Genomic DNA, 19666 nt, shown 5'->3' on the forward strand with positions numbered 1-19666 from the left:
CTTAGATAGAGGTAGAAGAATAAAACAACAAGGTACAGACATGAACAAATACTTGGTGAGGATTACCCAATCACAAACCAAATATTCACGGAAGAAATACTAGGGCTACAAGAATTCCCACCTATGAAACTCCTGAAAGTTTCCCGGTTATGCAATCAGGTGTTGGGGATACAGGGGAAGCATAATATCTCACCCAAAGCTAGCAGATCCTACATCCAGCTGTATCCATCCTTCAACACATAACCAAGAAACCTTCAGAAATCATTTACCTCAACCTTCGAAAAGCATCCGTTATACGAGTTATGGTGATACTCCCGAACTCCCGCCCCAGTACTGGGTGGCGTCGAGGTTATCTCACCAACAACTGCATAAAAGAGATTTTCGATGTCGGCGAAACTCAGGTATTCCAGAATTATAATGATAAAATTGTGACGACAACACCTCGGAGCTCAACTCCCCAGGACACTGCCACAACCCCTAAATGTCAGGAGGCACCAAGACCAATGTTCTCGTCACAAAACCATCGAAACAATTCCAAGATACCCGCGTGATCCTAAAAAATTTAGTGAAATTTGAGAAGAGAAGAGTCAAAACTCTACGTCAGGATGTGTCACTAGAGCGACGAAGGGACTGAGGAGTAAAAAGAATCCTACTCTCCAATATATATATATAATCCTAAATGACTCAAAACATTTTTCTAGACTCAACAACGCCAGCGATTCGATCAAACAGGGGGCTCCTAAGTCGGGGAAGGCTCTGATTACCAACTTGTAACACCCACAATGCGGCTATATCTCCCACGTGTCGAAGCACGACTTAGAGGCATAACCGCATTGTAAGCAATGTCGCATGTGGGGTAATCTTCACACAGCCCATGTAATGAATAAGGAAAAGGAGTACATAGTTGGCTTACACTCGCCACGTCACAAAATAGCATAAATATCATTACATTCATCCAGATACAATCAAGGTCCGACTACGGAACCAAAATAAAGAACAACCCCAAATGCAACAAAGTCCCCGATCGCCCCAACTAGGCACCACTACTGATCGTCCTGAAAGGGAACGTAGTATCGTCCTAAGTCCTGATCGAACTCCCACTTGAGCTCAGTCGAATCTCCTGGAGCGGTATCATCGGTCCCTGCATCTGGTTTTGGAAGTAATCTGTGAGTCACGGGGACTCAGCAATCTCACACCCTCGCAATCAAGACTATTTAAGCTTATAGGAAGGGTAAAAGGTATGAGGTGGAGCTGCAGCAAGCACTAGCATGTATGGTGGCTAACATCGCAAATGAGAGCGAGAAGAGAAGGCAAAGGCACGGTTGATAAACTATGATCAGGAAGTGATCCTAGAACAACCTACGTTCAAGCATAACATGAGACTATGTTCTCTTCCCGGACTCTGCCGAAAAGAGACCATCACGGCCACACACTCTGTTGATTCATTTTAATTAAGTTAAGTTTAAGGTTATCTACAACCGGACATTAACAAATTCCCATCTGCCCATAACTGCGGGCAAGGCTTTCGAAAGTTCAAATCCCTGCAGGGGTGTCCCAACTTAGCCCATCACAAGCTCTCACGATCAATGAAGGATATTCCTTCTCCCAAGACAATCCGATCAGACTCAGAATCCCGGTTACAAGACATCTCGACAATGGTAAAACTAAACAAGGAAAGCCTCCCGAATGTGCTGACAAATCTCGATAGGAGCTGCACATATCTCGTTCTCAGGGCACACTCAGATGAGACATCCTACGAGTGAAACCAACCCTCAAGTTGCCCCGAGGTGGCCCCGCAGTCTACTCGGTTTGGACCAACACTCAGAGGAGCACTGGCCCAGGGGGGGTTAAAATAAAGATGACCCTCGGGCTCCGTAAACCCATGGGAAAAAGAGGCTAGGTGGAAAATGGTAAAACCAATGTTGGGCATTGCTGGAGGAGTTTTATTCAAGGCGAACTGTCAAGGGGTTTCCATTATAACCCAACCGTGTAAGGAACGCAAAATCAAGGAACACAACACCGGTATGACGGAAACTAGGGCGGCAAGAGTGGAACAAAACACCAGGCATAAGGCTGAGCCTTCCATCCTTCACCAAGTGTATACACTACTAGGAAAAGGGCTACTAATGGCGCACCGGTTTTGCCTACTAATGGTGCATCACCAGTGCGCCATTAGTAGCATGCCACTAGTAATTTTTACTAATGGCGCACCACTGGTGCGCCATTAGTATCTGGTATACTAATGGTGCACCAGCTAGTGCGCCATTAGTATGTAACATCGTGCGCCATTAGTGTGCCTCCCGGGGGGCATATGTAAGCATGGCTTTGTCATACTAATGGCGCATTCTCTGTTGATGGGCCATTAGTATCCTTTGTCATACTAATGGCGCACCTGGTGGTGATGCGCCATTAGTATGAATATTTGTTTTTTTTCCTTTTCTGATTTTTGCGCAGGTTATAAAATATATTATTAGACAGAATATAAAATATATTGTTAGACAGAATATAGACAGCAACATCAGATTCATTGAATACAATAGAAGATTAGTCTTCGAATACAATTCATCATATTAGTCTCCGAATTCAAAAGACTGAACAAAGATAAAACATTACAAGTCTCAAGACCGCGAGTATCGAGTTTGTCGGAAGTAATACTAATCCTAACAAGTCCTACTAATCATCATCATACAACTTCTACTCGTTATTCATAACAAGTCATACGATCATCATCATGATAGTCTTCGAACCAACCCTACTTAATTGTTCATCAGCACATGATCATCAGTATTAGGCAGGAGCTAAATACCCTATTTAAGCTAAAATAGCATAAAACAATATAGACCCTGACTCTCCATTATGGAGAATGGAGAACATCCTGTCTCCAATTCTTGCGCTTCGCTTCCTTTTGCTTCCAAGAAGCTCCTTACGACTGTCCATACATTTTTTCCATTCTTTGATTTTCATGTCTCCACTTCTTTTAGAAATCTCATATGAATAGTTGAGATTCATAGGACGACCTGGCTGTATGTTCAAAACATTAACACTACCTTTCAGATACATCATATGAGGCACACAATTCTCTGGGATTATCTGTTGAAAAACATAGTAATAACTTCATAGTTAGCAATGATGTACTAGTTTTAGAAGTATGCAAAAGATGCACGAATGTCGTAATAGTAAAAATCTTACCAGGGTATCTCCATGGTAGTTACCGTAGTTGAACACATGCACTAGTGGCACGTATTTACCATAATGTTGAGGAGTTTGTTTGTGGATAATGTAATTTTCAATGTCAGTATAAAATCCGACCAGATGATTTTTCTCCTTGTAAGTTGTTAATTCGGAGCCATCGGTGTAGTGGGTTTTGTCTACCATCTCCCGCACATTCTTTGAATAATAAAAATAAGCTGTCAATGGAAATAAGCTGTCAACTATTTTGAAATAAACAATATAAATTAGCTAATAACTATGTTTGAGAAACTCACATAGCGGTAGAACTGGAGGCGTATCAACAAGGACCCAAATGTCCATATTGTCTTGGTTGATGTCAGGATTACCAAGATCCATGGTGATAAGAATACCCTCATCAAAACCATACATCTTGCAAAATGCTTCCCAATTTTTGCAACCAAAATGGGTTACGCTCTCAGAATTATATAGATTTACTTCAAAGTCCACATCGTGATGAGTCCTTAGGTGAATTTTCTTTGTTTCAGAAATTTCATGGTCTTCAAAATCCATCCTCTCCAAGACATAGCGTCTTGCATGGCATGGGATAAGCTATACTCGAATTGTAAAAGATGAAAATTACACGTTGAAATAGTTGAAGTCATGCTTAATTATGAAAATAACACTTGTGGTCATTGTGTACCGTTTCAACTTCGAAGGTCTCCTCGAGCTTAATGCTAAAGCGCCGATCATCGTCCAGGTGAGGCATGTCGCACAGATCTCGATTGTCGTGGCACCAGTCGCAATGCGCTGGGAGACTTTCGTCATCCGATGATGATGACGACATATCCTGGGACAACTCCCAGAATTGCTTGTCTCCCGAACCACTGGCCTCATCGTTGTGGGCCATGTTTCACTCTAAATAGGAAAAAAGTTTGGTCAAAAAAGTTGGTTGAACAAGATCATGGTCTCATCATTTAGGGTTTGTCGACACCGAGGCACCCTAAAAGCCTAAGCTTTCATCATTTAGGGTTTGTCGATGCCGAGGCACCCTAAAAGCCTAAGCGTACATCATTTAGGTTCTCATCGACACCGAGGCATCCGGGGCAGCCGAGTTAAGTTTTCATCATTTAGGGATTATCGATGACGCGGCACCCTAGGTTGGGCCTAATCACTTGGAACTAATCACTTGGCTCTATTGCCACCTATGGTTTAATGCAGCAAGAATGGCGGGGCATTTGATCCTACTTAACTAAGTACTAAGATACCCCGGCCCATGCATTAGTCGCAAGTACCCCATATGTCCTATTTTTAGCAAAGTCATGCTAAAATTCACGGAAAATTTTAGCATGAGCTTTGCTGAAAATAGGACATATGGAGTACCCGAATTTGCCGGAACGGAAGTTAATCGACATTCCGGCAAACTCAAGGGCCTCTCAGGGTACCTGCAAATTCATCACGACACAATGGTCGGAGACAAAACCCAGCCACAGACCATATGGTCCTCTGCTTTCATATGGACAAAAATCAGCTCAACTTATGTGAGCTTCCATTCCAGATATAATATGTCTCCCAACAAAAAATCATCAATTGTTTAGCAAGTCTGTACAAACACAGAAAGAATGAAAAGTGTATTTTACAGATCATGGCATTGTTTTTACTATATGCACCATGGCAAATTTCTTTTCTTTTTGCAACATGGCAAATTTCTTTTGCACCGGGCCATGGCAAATATAGTCTATGCATCATGAAAATTATAGTGTATGGATCATGGCATTTTTTATTCTACATTTTTATTCTATTGATCATGCCAGGAAATTATAGTCTATGCATTTTTTAATCTCTGGATCATGATCTAACAAAATTGCCATCTCCCATGGCAAATATAGCCTATGCATCATGGACACTTGCAGGTGCAGATTTTTTTCTTTCAAAGCACACCTCTTTGTTTCAGCTATCTATATATCTTGTTCTATGTTGCATTTTTAATTCCTGATGTTAACAAGAGTGTTTGTCAAAAGGAAAAACAAAGTTCATGGCAGTGTAGATAGCTTCTCATGCATCCCTCTTATCATCTAGCTAGCTAACACTTGAATCCATGATGCTTCCAGACTTGAGCATTGAGAGTTTCAGACTAGAACTCACCTCGATGGACGCGGTCGCAGACGAGGTCGTAGATGGCGGCGGAGCAGAGACAAGGTCACAGACACGGTCGTGGTGCTCCAGTGGACGCAGCTGCATCAATCATTTGAATTGGCATTCAATCAAACACCTCACAGTCAAGAACAAAAGGTGGAGACAGAGAAGAGAGGGGATCGAGCAGAGAGGGAGAGGGCAAGGAGGGAGGAGCAGAGAGGGGAGTCTAGTTGGTGGGAGCTTACGGGCGGAGGAGGACGGGCGGAGGAGGAGGGGGCTTACGGGCGGCGGCGGTCGTCGTCCAGTGGGCGGAGGAGGGTGGGCGGCGGAGGAGGGTGGGCGGCGGAGGAGGGTGGGCGGCGGAGGAGGGTGGGCGGCGGAGGAGGGTGGGCGGCGGAGGAGGGTGGGCGGCGGAGGAGGGGGCTTACGGGCGGAGGAGGGTGGGCGGCGGAGGAGCTGCAGTGGTGGGGGCGCGGGGGCGGCGGCGCACGTAGGGGCAGCGGCGTCATGGGTCGTTGGGGCAGCGGCCGGGGATTGGTGATGTGAGATGTGAGATGGGATCGGCCGGGGATTGGGGCCGAGATTTTAGTCGGGGGAGGTATAGCAATGGCGCACCACCTAGCGGTGCGCCATAAGTACGTTTTTTTCTGATAGCAATGGCGCACCCTCCTCTGGTGCGCCATTAGTAACTTTTTTTCTGACAGCAATGGCGCACCCTCCTCTGGTGCGCCATTAATAACTTTTTTTTATTATTTCTTATTGCATCTAATAATTTGTTTTTTATCAAATTTGTTATTTTCATGAGGACTAGAACAGAAGATATAATCAAATTTTTTTTTGAAAATATCATCAAATTTGTTTTTTTATTTTTAATTGAAAATATCATCAAATTTGTTATTTGAAGATATCATCAAATTTCTTATTTCAAAATATCATCAAATTTGTTATTTAAAAATATCTTCAAAAAGTGGGGGAGGGTGCGGGTGTCGGCAGCGGCGGTGGAGCGGGCCGGGGGAAGGTGCGGGGTGTCGGCGGCGGTGGTGGAGCGGGGGAGGGTGCAGTGGGTCGTCGACGGCGGTGGAGCGGGGGAGGGTGCGGTGGGTCGGCGGCGGTGGAGCGGGGGGTGCTTGGCAGCGAGGGGGATCTGGCGAGGGGGATAGCTATCGAGAGGGAGCGGGATCGAGATCGAGTGTCCTCATGAATATTCAATATTTTTTCATATTGAATACAATCGATCTTCTGTAGGCCCGAGAAATATTTGTTCATAATACAAAAATATTCATGATATCAAAAAGTGCCCGAGAAATGAAGGCTATAATTTAAATACAATCGATCTTAGCTAGCTATCTGTTCACAATCTTCTTGCCCTTCTTTTTCGCAAATGGAGTTCTTCTGTGGAACGGACGCCCTTTAGGTAGGGTGGTCCTGCTTCTTCTTGTGGTCTATGCTGCTACTTCATCGTCGTCGTCATGTTTGATCTTCGGGTCGCCGTACTTGTCAAAGTCTTGCTCATTGGCTAGTCCATCCATTCCGATGATATTCCTTTTGCCTCTCCTCACGACAACACGACTGGGCTTTGACGGATCGGTAATGAAGAAGCATTGGTCGACTTGTGAAGCCAGTACCCATGCCTCATTTTTCGCGGTGACGTTTGCGCCCGCGGTCTTGGATTTGGCTTCGGGTATAACCATGGTGGTGAAATATCGGTCTTCTTTTAGGACACTCTTGGCCTATCTGACACGGGACATCGGGACCTTCTCTCTAGCGTAGCTCAGCTCCCAGATCTCCTTGATCCTTCCGTAGTATCTGTCCTTGTCGTTACGGGTGTAGGATTCCATCGTTACCCCGGAGTTCTGATAACCATCGCTCTTCATGTCCTTGTCCTCGGTGTAGAATGTGTAGCCGTTGATATCATACGCCTCATAGGTCATCAGGTTGTGCTCGGCGCCCTGTGACAAGGCGAATATGAGTTGTTCTTCCGCGGAAGAATCCTCATGTAAAGGGTACGACAGAAGCTTCTGCTTGAACCAACGCGTGAAACATGAGTTGTGCTCTTTGAGTATATCTCCGTCCGTCCTCTGTTGGCCTCAGTCATTGTACGTCTTCTCAATAAAGGTTTTGTGCTCTACGACCCAAGGATCGACCACGTCTATGTGTTGTAGCGCGACTAGGTTTGCTCTTTCAAAGTCGGCGAGTCGACCCTCGAAGTCGACATGCATTTCGCGGCGACCCTCACGGTGACCCCATCCAGCGAGCCTGCCGAGGTGCCTGTTGACGGGAAGACCAACGGGGTTCTCGATGCCTAGATAATTCGTGCAGTAGGAGATGCACTCTTCGGTCAGAAAGCCCCTGGCTATACTTCCCTCTAGACGTGACATGTTGTGAACGTATCCTTTAATGACACCATTCATCCTTTCGAATGGCATCATACTGTTAAGGAACGTTGGCCCGAGTTGGATGATATCCTCCACAATATGGACCAACAGATGCACCATAACGTCGAAGAATGCGGGCGGGAAGTACATCTCAAGCTCGCATAGTATCACCACGATCTCTTCCTGTAGCCTTCTGAGTTGCCTCACGCCAATCGACTTCCGAGAGATGACGTCGAAAAAGTTGCATAGGCCAAATAGCGTTTCACGGACGTGCGCGTCCATGATCCCACGGATTGCAACTGGAAGTATCTGCGTCATCAGCACGTGACAGTCGTGAGACTTCATTCCGCTGAACTTCTGCTTCGCTAGGTCTAGGTATCTGCTTATCTTCCCCGTGTAACCGTAAGGAAGTTTTCTCCTAGGAGGCAGGTGAAAAACTGCTCAATCTCCTCCTGACTTAGAGTGAAGCATGCGGGAGCGTAGTCATTTCCGGTCTTCTTGGCCTTTTTGCCTTTGCGACGACTTTCTGTGTCTTGCTTCGCCTCATCATCATTATCATCATCATCATTAGCGTGAAGCTCCTGCCTGAAGCTTCTCTGGCTGCCAAACGGATTGACTCCATCGGTGCTCGCGCCCAGCACAATGTTTGTCACATCCCTAGCTTTACCCTGGCCTTGGACTATCTTGGTTGCTGCATCATGTTTAAATTCAAATGAAATTTGAACTGAGGAATTCAGAAGCCTCAAAACCCTAATTAAAAGAAGGGCAAGCACCCTTTAAATTGCATTCTGTGAATCCAAAATGCCCTAAAAATAGTTTTGTGAATTTTGGCAAGAGTTATATATCAAACCAAAATTCTGGAATATTTTTAAGGAATTATTTGGTCTCTGAATTTAAATCAATAATCTATTTGAATTTGGGGATATATTCATAATATATAATGAATATATTTTCAAATGCTTTGAAATGTTTTATGTACTTTTGGAATAGTCTAGAGAGGTAACATAAAATATTTCAGAATGTTTTGGCACTGTATGAAATTATTTTGAATTTGAAAACAATGGCAAAAGATATTAAATAAAACAAACAGAACAAAAAAAATAAAAAGAGCAAGCCTACCTGGCCTTACCCGCGCAGCCACCAGAGCCGGCCCAGCTCCCCCCCCCCACCTGTCCGGCCCAGCCCACCTCCTCCCCCTTGTCTTCTTCCTCCCCTCGCACCGAAGCAGCTCGGTGGCGAGCGCCGATGCCGCCTCGGCCACCTCCTGCTTCCACCGAGGCGTTCCCGAGCCTCCCCCTCACGCCTCGTGTCCCCTCGCCCCTCTTCCTCCCTCGCTGCTCCCTCTCTCTTCCCCGAACGCTCTTCCCCCCCTCCTCTGTTTTCCTCCCCGAACGGAGCCGCCGCCACCGACGAGAGCCACCGTGGCTACCGGCCACCCCACGGCTCCCCGACGCCTCCCAGAGCTCCGCGGGTCCTCCCTCTACCTCCTCAACGAGCCACGAGGCCCCGGACGTGCCGCATCGCTGCCATCGCCGTCGTCTTCTACCTCGGAACCGCCGGCCATCTTCGTCAAATTCGTCGGCTCCGGTGCCTCCCCGAGCTCGCCGAGGCCACCACTGCACCCGCTGTGAGCTCCTGTGCTGTTTCCCCCTCTCCGTTCTGTCGTTTGCACACCGCAGCTGCCACTTTGCCGACGACCGGAGCTCGCTGCCGCCGGCCATGTTGCCGTCGCGGCCATGGCTTGTTTCGGTCGCGTCCGAGCACGGCTTTGAGCTCGTGGGGCTCACAGGAAGCCCGTGCGCAGCTCAGCTTGTCCAAAACCCCACCAGGTCCTCGTGCCCGTTACCACCCGAACCCCGGCGCCGCCGCGAGCTCCGTTCCGACGAGCTCCAGTGCCCCCGCCACCACCCTCCTGCTCCTTTGGATACGGGAGAGCACGGGCTACGCCCCGGTGGTCTCCGCGCGCTTTTCCGCCGCCTGTAGCCCATTCCGGCGTAGCACCGCCGCGCGGTTTGGTCGTCACCGGCCGAACCCCGGTGAGGCTGACGTGGCGGCTTATTTAGCGCTAATCCCCACCATTAGCCACCCTACCAGCCGCTGACAGTGGGCCCCAGAGCCAAGTCAACCCTGGTCAGTGCGGGTTTGACCCAGGGTTAACCCCAGTGTCACTGACGTGTGGCCCCCACACGTCAGGTTTGACCTGGTCAGCCCTGCTGACGCCTCTGTGACGTCACGCTGACGCAGTAATTGTTTTTCTGGATTTTAAATAATTCAGGAAATTCCAGAAAATAGCTAAAACTTCAATAAATCATAGAAAATTAACCGTAACTCCAAATTAAATAAATTATATATGAAAAATTATCAGAAAAATTCAAGGAATCCATCTGTACCATTTTCATGCATGTTAGAACAACTTATCACTACTGTTTAGGGCAAATGAAGTGAATGGCATTTGAATAATCACATATGGAGTTTGAATTTGAATTTTATATTCAAACCAACTTCATTTAATCTGTTGCTAGTTGCATTAGCCCAAAAACACATTCATTTTGCCATGTCATGATCATGCATCATATTGTGCATTGCATTGATTGTGTTTCTTTCTGTGTTGCCGGTATTTGTCCCCTCTCGATAAACGTGATACCGATGATGTGATCGTTGACACTGATGAAGACTCAATGTTATCTTCAGAAGTGCCAGGCAAGCAAAACCCCCTTGTTCATTCCGATACAATCCTACTCTCTCGCTCCTGCTCTCTTTTAATTCATTAGGACAACACCGATTTTTCTGTTACTTGCTGCGGTAGCTGAACCCCTTTATCCTTTGCATGACCTGTCATTGCCACAGTAAATAGATGAAACCCACTAGCATGAGTAGGAGTTGTTTGAGCCCTGTTGTGCCTACTCATTCATGCTTGTTTGTCATGCCTGCTACTGCTTAGAGTTGAGTCAGGTCTGATTCATCGGGGATGAATCAGAGGCGTGTGAACATGTCCTACTATGTGTGAGCTAAGTGTGTGAACACGTTTTGGTAAAGGTAGCGGTGAGAGGCCATGTAGGAGTACATGGTGGGTTGTCTCATTGCAGCCGTCCTCAGGAACTGAGTTCTGTGTTTGTGATCCATGATTCAGCTACTACCACGCATTGGGCCCGAAACCAATGGACCCTCTCGGCTTCTTGACCACCCTTGTCCTCTGTCCAGGAGTTGCAAGTAGTTTCTGGTGTTTGTAGTATGCTGGAGGCCGTGCACAGCGCTGACCGTAGGGGTGGGCTGTGATGCGGTAGGCACGTGGCCGGGTAAACCGGGCGCCCGTTTGGTGTCACGGAACCCTGTACACATCGTTTGGGGCTGTGAGCGAAACTCCGGCCGGATCTCCTCATGGATGGAACCCGAATAGGCGATAAACCTGGACTAGAGACTTGAGTGTTTAGGTAGGCCGTGGCCGACACCCACGTTGGGCTTCCGCTTGAAGGTTGCCGAGTACATGTCGTGTAAACGGCGGTAAGTGGTGAGAGCGTGTGTGAAGAAGTACACCCCTGCAGGGTTAACATCATCTATTCCAATAGCCGTGTCCGCGGAAAAAGGACTTCTGGGTTGCTTATATCAGTTCATAGACAAGTGAAAGTGGATACTCTAAAATACGCAAGATAAGCGTGAGTGCTATGGATGGCGTTCTCGTAGGGAGACGGGAGCGGATCCATAGTGGTGTATTGGTTGGTGAATATGTGGACTCGTGTGCGCCACCTCAAAAGAGTTACTCGCAGTCGTAGTTTAGGATAGCCACCGAGTCAAAGCTGGCTTGCTGCAGTTAAACCCCACCACCCCTTTGTTGATAATGATGCATATGTAGATAGTTCTGATGTAAGTCTTGCTGGGTACATTTGTACTCACGTTTGCCTATTTTATGTTTTTGCAGAGAGACTTCAGTCTCACTAGTAATTCCGCGTGGTCTTCGACGTTTAGCTTGTTACCTCAGCTACGATCTTGTGCCCTCGGCAGGATCTGATAGATAGTCAGGCTTCTCAGCCTTTTCCATTTATAGATGTCTATACTCAGACATGATAGCTTCTGCTTGTGCTTTGACTTGTATGCTCTGAATGTTGGGTCGTGAGACCCCTGTTTGTAATATCGCGCTCCTCGGAGCCTATTGAATAAATACTTGAGTTGTAGAGTCATGTTGTGATGCCATGTTGTATTTGCACATATCGAGCATATTGTGTGTATGTTATTGAAATGCTTGGTATGTGTGGGATCTGACAACCTAGTTGTTTATCCTTAGTAGCCTCTCTTACCGGGAAATGTCTCCTAGTGTTTCCACCGAGCCATGGTAGCTTGCTACTGCTCCGGAACACTTAGGCTGGCCGGCATGTGTCCTTCTTCGTTCCTGTGTCTGTCCCTTCGGGGAAATGTCACGCGATGAATACCGGATTCCTGTTAGCCCGCTACAGCCCGGTTCACCGGAGTCCTGCTAGCCCAGTGCTACAGCCTGGATTCACTCGCTGATGACCGACACGTTCGATGCTGGGTCATGGATGCCTGTCCCTGTAAGTCTGTGCCACTTTGGGTTTACGACTAGTCATGTCAGCCCGGGCTCTTTATCATATGGATGCTAGCGACACTATCATATACGTGAGCCAAAAGGCGCAAACGGTCCCGGGCAAAGGTAAGGCGACACCCATGGGAATACCGTGCGTGAGGCCGCAAAGTGATATGAGGTGTTACATGCTAGACCTATGTGGCATCGAGTCGGGGTCCTGACAATGTTCCTTGGATCCTTCCCAAATTCTGGGTATTCGAAGTTCAATGCTTGCCACTGCCTCGCATCCTTAGGGTGACTCGGCATCTTGTCTTTTTTATTTATCTCTGGATTATTTCCGTCATCTTCCCGCTTCTTCTCCTCCCTATTCGCGTGCCAACGCATGATCTTTGCTACCTTAGGGTCCGCGAAATACCGCTGCAGACGAGGAGTGATTGGAAAGTACCACACCGATTTTCGAGGAGCTTTCTTCCTCTTCTTGTATCGAGTGACACCGCACACCGGACTTATGGTAGACTCCGCGTGCTCGTCCCGATAAATGATACAATTGTTCATGCACACATGGTATTTCACGTGCGGTAAATCCAGAGGACACACGATTTTCTTCGCCTCCTCGAAACTGGTCGGGCACTTGTTCCCCTTGGGAAGACGTTCGTGCCAGAATGACATGTTCTTGTCGAAGCATGCGTCGGTAATTTTGTGTTTTACCTTCATCTCCAGAGCCATGAGCATTACTTTCAGGCGGGTATCCTTGGGCCTGCATCCTTCATACAATGGAGTAACTGCGTCTATCTCCAGTTGATCCAGCTTGGCTTTCTCTCGGGCGGCAGCTCTTGCCTTATCCGTCTGCTTGAGAAGCAACTCTTGAATATGAGGGTCCTGCACCCAGCCTCCATCATCGTCTGCTCCGGCATCTTCATCTTCATGATCATGCCCTTCGTCTTGATCTTCCTCATCATCATGTACGACATCTCCTACATGATGACTGTGTACAGCATCACCGTCGTGATCATGTCCTGGAGATTCTTCGTCTTCTCGCCCGCCCTCGCCGTGGTGGTACTTGTCTTGTTGCCCTTCCTCATTTCTTGCCCGGCCCCGGCCATGGACGACTTCATAGTAATCTTCATCACCTTGCCACCGATAGCCATCCATGAAACCACGCAAGAGCAGGTGGTCCCCCACCTGCCTGGAATCCGGGTCCGCAATAAGGCTCTTCAGCTTGCATCTTCGACACGGACATCTTATCTCCGTCTCGTTCTTTTGAAGCATCTCGGCCTTCGCGGAGCTCAAAAACCTATTCACGATGCCTTCAATCATCATGCGGTCCATGGTCGCCTGCGGGGTAGAGCAAAACGATATTTTAGAACCAAGAAAAAATTTGGCATGACCTTCCCTAAAAATAGGACCAAAAAGAATGCATAGTGCCAAAATTCTCGCCGAAACGGAAATGAATCAAAACATTCCGGCAAAATATTGGCAACTATCGCACTTCAAATACCGGTACCTTCAAACACAAACATATATGCAACACCACAAACACATGCAACACCACAAACATACATAGATCTAGCTAGGCCACAAAAAGTGCATGTGCACGTTGTTGGAGCGAGCTAGGGAGAAAAAAAGTAGATCTACATCATGAAGATAGCTTTCCCCTTACTTACCTATCAAAAAAAGGTAATTTCACCACTTAATTTTGATGAATCTATGGTGCAAATGAGGTGAGGAGGAGGAGGCAGCCGAAACCTTGGAGAAGGAGGTGGAGGGAATGAAGTGGGGAAAGTGAGTGGGTAGGTGTGGGGCTGTCCAAAATATCTTGTTGGGGTCCCAGGTTACTAATGGCGCACCACAAGGGAATGCGCCATTAGTAACCCAGGTTACTAATGGCGCACCTGCAGGCGGTGCGCCATTAGAAGTTTTGCAAAAAAGAAAAAAATATAAATATATATACTAATGGCGCACCGTCTAAGAGTGCGCCATTACTAGTTTAAACTAGTAATGGCGCACTCACTGCCAGGTGTGCCATTACTAGTTAGAACTAGTAATGGCGCATTGTCTACCTGATGCGCCATTAGTATGTATGGAAAAAAGAAAAAAAATGTAATACTAGTGGCGCACCATGTTTCTGGTGCGCCATTAGTGTCTTCCACACTAATGGCGCATCACCAACAGCTGCGCCATTAGTATATAGTGGTGGCGCACTGCTTACCTGGTGCGCCATTAGTATCAATCCTATCTATAGCCCTTTTCCTAGTAGATATAGATGCATTAAAATAGATAAGATATAAAAATGATATCCCAACAATAAACATGTTCCAACAAGGAACAAACTCCAAACTTCACCTGCAACTAGCAACGCTATAAGAGGGGCTGAGCAAAGCGGTAACATAGCCAAACAACGATTTGCTAGGACATGGTGGGTTGGAGGTTTGACATGCCAATATGGGAGGCATGTTAAGCAAGCGGTAGGTATCGTAGCATAGTCATAGCAAAAGAGCGAGCATCTAGAAAGCAAAGATAGAAGTGATTTCGAGGGTACGGTCATCTTGCCTGCAAAGTTCTCTGAGTTGACGTAAGCTTGATCCTCGTAAGCATACTCAACAGGTTCCTCGATCATGTACTCGTCTCCCGGCTCTACCCAAAGCAGGAACACAAGCAAAGGGAGACACAATCAACCACGTGCAATGCACAAGCAACATGATGCAAAACATGGCATGATATGAGGGATGTGATATGCAATGCATATGCATGTTTCAGAAAGGAAAGATCGAACCTGGCCTCAACTTGGAAAACCAAGAGTTCCACTGGAAAGGGGAGGTAATTTCGGTCGAAATCGACATAAAGATCACCGGAACCGGATGCACGGTTTGCAAATGGAAAGCAAAACAAATATGGCACCGATCTGCGATTATCAGCACGAGGCCATCTAAATGCATCAAGAACAACAAGCTACTGCACTCTAACATATCAAGAACAACATGCTTGACAAAAGATGAACACTGAGCTACAACTAATTCACTCAATAACAGGTTCAAACAAGCATGGCAAAAGTGCAAACGATATCAAGTTACAGACTTAGTGAAAATAACATGTCAGGAATTTAACATCAGGAAGCAATGTTTAGAGCAAGATAGCAACATGCTACAGGATCATATCATGGAAAAGAAAGGCATGGCATGAAACTAGTCAAAGCATACAACAAAAGTCCCTTACTGACCATATGCCAAAAGGGATCAGAAAATACAATGGCGACCATGTGAACATAGCAATTATCGTTAACAGATTCAGACTTAGAAGAAAACTGGAACATGGCAAAACAGATATTAAGTAGGCATGTATTCGAGCTCGATGCACTCACCACAAGGCATTGCATGACAAACTAATCATACACCTAGCAAGTAGAAATGGCATAGAAGCCAAACATGGCAAGAACAACCTCGAAGCATGCATGGATCAACTACAACAACCTCGGCAAAAATGCTTAACACGTAAACATTCTGCTAGGAACATTTTATAGCAAAAGTAGAGCTCGATTGAGTCAAGCTAGGGTGCTCCATAAATGCAAACAGAGACATGGATGGATAGAGCACCAGAATATCTACAGAACATCCTTACTGATCATGCTCAAAAGAGGTATGGATCACTCGGTAGCAACATGATTACATGGCATAAAAATATTAACAGGACAAAGACTTAGAGGATTTCTAAGTCCCTGAAATCAGCAACATTACGAGAGCTACTTTGCATGCTTGTGCTAGTCACCACAAAGATCAAAAAAATACATGGCATACACCCCTGTAAAGAAGGCATGGCATACTTCAAAACACATGTAGGGCTCAAGTTCATAGGAGGCACATATTAATCATGGCAAAAATGACAAAGGTCCAAATACTGATAAGAATCTGAAACTAATATAAACTAGCACTCTTGCAACAACATTTAGGGCATCAAGATGAGATCAAATGAACATGATGCAATGAGATGGAATGAAGTACTCGTCGAGACGAACAATTTGATATGCTACACAGTTGCAGAGTTATGCCATGATGAAAAATGCCAAAAATTACTGGGAGAGAGGGGAAAAGTCAACCGCTAGGGTTTTCAGATCCAGATCCGGATCAGGAACGGATGACGAGGCGCTCACCGGAGTTCCGCCGGAGTCGTACTTGGGGCACCGGAGTTGGGGGAGAGGGCCGGTGCCACCGTATCCGGCGACGAGGGCAGGGCGGCGAGGCGGTGGCCGAACGGTGTGGCGGCGCGGCGCACGGCGACGAGCTGCGGCGGTCGGCAACGAGGTGATGAGGGGTGGCGAGGCGGCGATGGTGGCGGCGTATGGCGGCGAGCTGCGCGGCGGGGCGGCGGAGGCGGACTGGCGGCGCTAGGGCGGCGGAGAGGCGAGGAGGCGCGGGGCGGCGATGGGCTTTCGGGGGCCCGATCTAGGCTGCCCGGGCCGGCGGCAGTGAGGGCGGCGGCGCGCCACGTGGCAGCGCATGAGTGGCAGTGGCGATTGCGTCAAATGTGAAGCATATTAGTGCCGGTTTGAATTTGAGCCGGCACTAATGTGGCCATTAGTGCCGGTTCCAACGGCTAGGCGGGCGGGCATCATTAGTACCGGTTCGTGGGTAACCTTTAGTACCGGTTCATGCCACGAACCGGTACTAATGAGGCTGCGTCAGGCTATGGTCGGTCTGGGGCCCCCACGAAGACCTTTAGTACCGGTTCATGCCATGAACCAGTACTAGAGTTTCTTTGTAAGCTGATTTTTAGTCCCACCTCGCCAAGAGAGAGGCAGTATGAGCAGTTTATAAGCCGTGAGTGCACAAACAATGATGAAGAGTTGCAATGCTCACCTACATGTTGATTAGCTTCAAGCCTTGCGGAATAGCATAGATTGCACTGAGCTATGTGCAGTGCAGTCTACACTATTCTTAATGGCTTGAAGCAAATTAACCAGCATTGCACCTCTTTTTTATTTTTAATAACTTATTTGAACTCCGGACTTCTTTTGTGTTCAGTATGCAGCATTCAAAGCGACATCATCAATTTCCAACATGTTCTGACATCATTTGTTGTTTTTCGGTCATTTAACGCATGTACTAACTACACTATTCCGAATGGCTTGAAGCAAATTAACCAGCATTGCACCTCTTTTTTATTTTTAATAACTTATTTGAACTCCGGACTTCTTTTGTGTTCAGTATGCAGCATTCAAAGCGACGTCATCAATTTCCAACATATTCTGACATCATTTGTTGTTTTTCAGTCATTTACCTAATTGTTTTAGAGAGCTAAATGACCGTGAAATTGAAAATCACTACAAAATGAATCCTGAAAATGTTGAAACTTGGCATGGTATCATCATATCACCCGCATAGCATGCGCGAAAGAGTAGAGAGGGTCACAGTAAAAACTGGACACACTTCGTGTACAAAACTGGACATACTCTTTCGGAGTATCAGGGTTTCGGACGAGAACTCATCTGTTACACGGCCACTTCAATGTTTTTTAAACTTATTTGAACTCCGGACTTCTTTTGTGTTCAGTATGCAGCATTCAAAGCGATGTCATCAATTTCCAACATATTCTGACATCATTTGTTGTTTTTCGGTCATTTACCTAATTATTTAGAGAGCTAAATGACCGTGAAATTGAAAATCACTACAAAATGAATCCTGAAAATGTTGAAACTTGGCATGGTATCATCATATCACCCGCATAGCATGCGCGAAAGAGTAGAGAGGGTCATGGCAAAAACTGGACGCACTTCGTGTACAAACTGGACATACTCTTTCGGAGTATCAGGGTTTCAGACGAGAACTCATCTGTTACACGGCCACTTCAATGTTTTTTAAACTTATTTGAACTCCGGACTTCTTTTGTGTTCAGTATGCAACATTCAAAGCGATGTCATCAATTTCCAACATGTTCTGACATCATTTGTTGTTTTTCGGTTATTTACCTAATTGTTTTAAAGAGCTAAATGACCGTGAAATTGAAAATCACTACAAAATGAATCCTGAAAATGTTGAAACTTGGCATGGTATCATCATATCACCCGCATAGCATGCGCGAAAGAGTAGAGAGGGTCACGGCAAAAACTGGACGCGCTTCGTGTACAAACTGGACATACTCTTTCGGAGTATCAGGGTTTCGGACGAGAACTCATCTGTTACACGGCCACTTCAATGTTTTTTAAACTTATTTGAACTCCGGACTTCTTTTGTGTTTAGTATGCAGCATTCAAAGCGACGTCATCAATTTCCAACATGTTCTGACATCATTTGTTGTTTTTCGGTCATTTACCTAATTGTTTTAGAGAGCTAAATGATCGTGAAATTGAAAATCACTACAAAATGAATCCTGAAAATGTTGAAACTTGGCATGGTATCATCATATCACCCGCATAGCATGCGCGAAAGAGTAGAGAGGGTCACGGCAAAAACTGGACGCACTTCGTGTACAAACTGGACATACTCTTTCGGAGTATCAGGGTTTCAGATGAGAACTCAGCTATTACACGGCCACTTCAATGTTTTTTAAACTTATTTGAACTCCGGACTTCTTTTGTGTTTAGTATGCAGCATTCAAAGCGACGTCATCAATTTCCAACATGTTCTAACATCATTTGTTGTTTTTCGGTCATTTACCTAATTGTTCAGTATGCAGCATTCAATTTCCAGAAGAAAATAAATAGAAGAAAATAAATAATGCAGAAAATAAAAAAACTATACAAAAAAATTACTCAAAAATAAATAGAAGAAAATAAATAATGCAGAAAAGAAAAAACTATATAAAAAACTACTCAAAAATAAATAGAAGAAAATAAGTAATGCAGAAAAGAAAAAACTATATAAAAAATTTGTTGGCGCATTGCCCAGTGGGCCTGCAAGACCTCGGGTGTGCAAATGCAGGCCCAAAAGGGCCAGCAGACTCACAGGGCAGCGCGCCCTAATTAATTAGGCCTAGAAGCCTGCTATATAGAGGAGTTCGAAGAGGTAGCCGCGGCTGGGTTTATAACCAGTGCGGCTGCCCTTCGCCGGACGAGGTGGGACTAAACTTTAGGGTGGCAGCGCGAGGCCTTTAGTACCAGTTGGTGGCTCCACCCGGTACTAAAGACCACCCTTTAGTACCGGTTGGAACCACCAACCGATACTAAAGGCCTGCTCTTCCCGCCTCTTGGCCTGGCCAAAGTTGGCCTTTAGTACCGGTTGGTGGCTCCAACCGGTACTAAAGGCCTCTCCTATATATACAACACTTACGAAAATTTCAGTTACATCTCCCCACTTTCGTCTCCAACCTCTCACGACACCGTCGTCGCCGCCCGTCGCCCGTCGTCCGTCGTCGTCCTCGTTGTTCCCGCCGCTGCCCGTCGTCGTCGTCGTCTCGCGCCCCGCCCAGAACGCCGCGCGCCGCCGTCCGTCGTCGTCGCGCCGCGGTCCCGTACGTCTCT

The sequence above is a fragment of the Triticum aestivum genome, chromosome 2A, assembly GCF_018294505.1.
Source record: "Triticum aestivum cultivar Chinese Spring chromosome 2A, IWGSC CS RefSeq v2.1, whole genome shotgun sequence".
Classification (NCBI taxonomy): Eukaryota; Viridiplantae; Streptophyta; class Magnoliopsida; order Poales; family Poaceae; genus Triticum; species Triticum aestivum.